Source organism: Penaeus monodon, chromosome 10, assembly GCF_015228065.2.
Source record: "Penaeus monodon isolate SGIC_2016 chromosome 10, NSTDA_Pmon_1, whole genome shotgun sequence".
NCBI lineage: Eukaryota > Metazoa > Arthropoda > Malacostraca > Decapoda > Penaeidae > Penaeus > Penaeus monodon.
Window position 1 is genome coordinate 50891845 of NC_051395.1, and position 5000 is coordinate 50896844.

The window sequence follows — 5000 nt, forward strand, 5'->3', positions numbered from 1 at the left end:
AATCTAAGGAATTAAACTTCGAAATCGCACCTCCTTCCTAACACGATCCTGATTAATGTGTGACACTAGAATAAAAACGAATATTTCTTTGTGATAAAAAGGCAAGTCACGAAATACCGAAAAGACTTGGTATGTAAATCATAAAAACATCAAAACTCAAAACGGTATTTATTTGTCATAACATTAGATTTAAATACTCTTTCATTATACATTTTTTGTTCATACATCAACACACTTTCATGTGCTATTTGTTCTATGCAAATATTACTATAAAGACAAGCGTATATATATATATTTTTTAACAATAGCTAATCCGAATACCTTTATATTGAGAATATCCTTTTCCTTGGCAAACTTAAGGGGTCTAATCCTTTACTGGGCAAAAAATAATCGTTTTTCATCACACCATCTTGTATTTCCTTTATTTACGTTGTTTATGCTATCATTTACATTAATATCACAAAGTTTATACAGGTTCTACTTTTTTTCTTTTTTTTGTAGTATTTACTAACAGTACAAAGTTCCATACACCCATATACATATTATTATATTTCCATATATGTACTAATATACCCATTTATATAGTAATATATCCATATATATATATATTAATATATCCAGATATACACTAATATATCCATATATATACTAATATATATATATATATATATATATATATATATATATATATATATATATATATATATATATATATATATATATATTAATGTATCCATATAAATGTTGATATATCCATTTATATAGTAATATATCCATATATATATATTGATATACTGATTTATCCATATATATACCAATATCCTCATAAATATACTATTATACCCATGTATACTAATATACCCTTTTACATGCTAATATATCTATATATGTAGATATACATACTCATACATCTTAACATATAAAAATACAGAGACGCGCGTTATCAAACACCCTGGTAACCTGGTTATTTGACACGCGGCCCTTGAGATACTGTTTCAGCCCAAGTCTCGTGCACGCTTTCGAAGGAAAATGTATCCAGGTAATGGGGTTAGAATCGAATTTCTTCGATAAGCTAGAAAATATTGAGCATGGACATAACACTGATGATACAAGAAGTCAGAGAATGATTGACATTTTTTTTTATTTATCTTATGTAAGTTCGTATACGACAGACAGATCAAAGTGTTTTGTTTATTCTCAAAATACCTGTGAATACCAGACTTTCCTTATATATATATATATATATATATATATATATATATATATATATATATATATATATATATATATATATGGCCCGTGGCCGAATGTAAACGTCGACTAGACTGTCAGACAATACTTTTCAGGTTCAGTACGACGGAGTTTTCCACTTAACAAGAACTACCTCGATTCCTACTAGCCCTGGGACCTGTATTCACCATCCTGGAGATGTTAAAAGGAATCGTGCACGGTTCGGAAGAATCCAGTAATGGTTAAATTTCCTCAGAAAACTGAAGATTTTGATGCTAAGGCTGTGATACGAAGTAGAGCTGTGACTCAATGTACTGTTTATTATGAATCTATACGACGAGATCGTGTCTCGACCTCCTTTACCCTTGGATACGGACTTTCCATCATTGTGATCCTATATACACTTGTGAAACATTAATATTGCTGATTAACCGGATTAAATTGTGATGTGGTGTTTACGTGTAAGTGGTAATCTGTGTCGTCGTGGTGGTAAGGATGGGGGTTGCCGTACGTGTGGCCGTCAGTAGTGGTGCTGAATTGTGTTCTGTGCTGACATAACATAACACATACCTTTAATATATATATATATATATATATATATATATATATATATATATATATATATATATATATATATATATACGACTATAGTATAGTAACCCGATTCCTACTGAGATTCCCAATTTCTCCTATCACTTTTCAATATCCTTTGTCACTTTCCAGCGCACCAATGATTGCTAGAACCATTTCCTTAATATTTGTTCTCTTAATATCTTGGCTATTTCTCAATTTTATCTTGTTCTTTTCCATGTATTCTGTTATCCCTCTGAGCAGTGATATCTGTTATTATACGTTTCTTGGCCCTTTTCTCAACTACAACAATAGTCGTCTTGTTTTAATTATATGGACACACTGAATAATTACACTGCACGATACTTTGCGTTCCTTATTTTCACTTACCGTTTTTCTGTTCTCTCTAATTTGTATTTTTTCTTTTTACAAAGTTTCCAATGTACAATCCGGGCAATGTTGTCAAGCCGTCTTTGGTAGGCGCTTTGAGGCAAATTCTTACATTCGCAAACAATATATCCAACTTTTTTACCTTTTTTCACCACACATTCTACATGACGGGGAGTTTGCTCTCTAAATATTATACTTGTCATAATTCGTCCTTTAGTGCTTGCTCCTGGCTTCTGTTTCCACCTTCAGATCTGGTTTTCTTGACCATTCCCAAGTTTTATTTTTATTGTGTGTGGCATTTCATTTTTGAACTGGTCATACACTCTCTTCTCCTGCTACTGCCTCAAATTCCCGTTCCTTAGTTCTCTCTTCAATTCAACCCTTGTCGTTTTGTGCTTTCGAGCTTAATTACATTCGCATTTTTTACACCTTCAGTTAACTTCTCATCTGAATTCTATACATACCACACTAAGTTGTTTCCTTTACTCTAAAGATTTCTCGCAACTTATCATCCATCTAACGCCTTTCTCTCTTGACACATAAATCCTATTAACGTCACTCCTAGGGTGTAATGCCCCGTGAATAGTCATAATCTCTCTCGTCTTTCTGTTTAACGCTTTCAGCTCCTTAAGCAACCGTTTCATTATTCCCGCCTTATACCTTCACACTGAGACAGCCCGTGTATTAATGTCATGGGGTTTATTCTTGCCATTAAGTTTTGAATTTTAACTCTAATTTCAACCTTCTCTTATATTCGCTCGCAAATGTGTCCTTCATCTCTTGTTCCTTGACTTTATCTACTTCTTTTATGCCTAAATACTTATGCCTATTTTCATCTACCATTCGTAATCACGGTCTTCCCCATTTCTCATGATCAAAACTCCATATTTCCTGGCTGAATGTGTATATAGTTTGCTCAAGAGAGTATGTTTGCTCTAGATTTTCCCAAACAATATGAAATCATCCATGAACAGAAGACGATTTTAAACCTCTCCGTGGACCCATTCATACCTAGCTCTTGTCCCTCTCAAAACTAATGTCAGGGGGTACCATACATAACACGAATAGTAGAGAGGAAAGGTTGTCCCCTTGAAAAAATCCTCTCCTAATTTGCACATCTGACCGTTGTCCCGAAGATGTTGATTCTGCCTTCCATGTTTTCGTGTTATCTATGTGGAAAATTTGCATATCTGTTGCAACCCCAAATATCCTAAGACATTCCATCATTCAACTATGAGGCACCAAGTCATATGCCTTCCTGTAATCTATCCAGGCCAATGCACATGTGAGGTAAGCAGGATATTTGTCTGAAACTATTTACTGCATTCCCCGTATCTGGATCTTTTTTTTGACGTATGGTTTTCTCATATGCCATCCATTCTGGAACTTTCTCTCTACCATGTAAATATATTCTGTCATGCAAGGTATCTAATTATTTAATCCAATATCCCTATACACTATCTCTGCCAGGGGGGTTTCCAGTTCATGTTTTTTTTCACTGAGCATTAATCATAGTTTCCGTGATTAAGATCGTGGCCTGACTAGTTTATTCTGATTATTTTATTCAATTTTATTCGGATTATTCTTCTGGTTTTCCCCCGTTTTGACTTTCCCCAATCATTCCTTTCCACTGCACAATCGTTTTCCTTTCCTCTGCATCTGCCAAACAATTTCCTTTTCTTTTTTAATTACCATTCAGTTTGTTGGTACAGATTTTCCTGGTCCATTTGGAACAACCTGCTTTGCCTGTTCTGGTTCATTATCTCCTTATATCTCTTAACTTATCTTATCTTGATCTCTTATCTTATCTTATCTTGATCACTTTTGCCTGTAGGCTCTGTCTCAATCCTATATTTGAATTTTCTCTTCATTTCACTCTCTCTTTCTTTCCAGGGTATTTATAACTTGCCTCAGCTTCTTAACATCACCTTCTGTTCATCATCATCATCATCATCACCATCATCATCATCACCATCACCATCACTCATCATCAATCATCATCATCATCCATCACCATCATCATCATCATCATCAATCATCATCATCACCATCACTCATCATCCATCACCATCACATCATCATCATTATCATCATCACTATTCATCATCATCATCATCATCACCATTATCATCACCATCATCATCATCATCATCATCATCATCATCATCATCACCATCATCATCATCATCATCATCACATCATCATCATCACCATCATCATCACCATCATCTCATCATCATCATCATCACCATCATCATCACCATCATCATCATCATCATCATCATCATCATCATCATCATCATCATCATCATCATCATCACCATCATCATCACCATCACCATCATCATCATCATCACCATCATCATTATTATCATTATCATTATTATCATCATCATCACATCATCATCATTGTTATTATTATCATTATTATTATCATTATCAATATTATTATTATCATCACTATTGTTATCATTATTATTATTATTATTATTATTATTATTATTATTTATTATTATTATTATATTCGCCATTATTGCTATTACCATCATCATTTTTTATTACATCTTTATTATTGTCATTATCATCATCATTAGGATTTTAATATTGGTGTTGTTGTTTTCATCATCATTATTATTATTACCATTGTTATTATTGTTATTATCATTATTATTATCATTATTATTATCATTATTGTTATTATTATTATTATTATTATCATCATCATTATTATTATTATTATTATAATTATTATTACTATTATTATTATTATTATTATTATTATTATTATTATTATCATTATTATTATTATT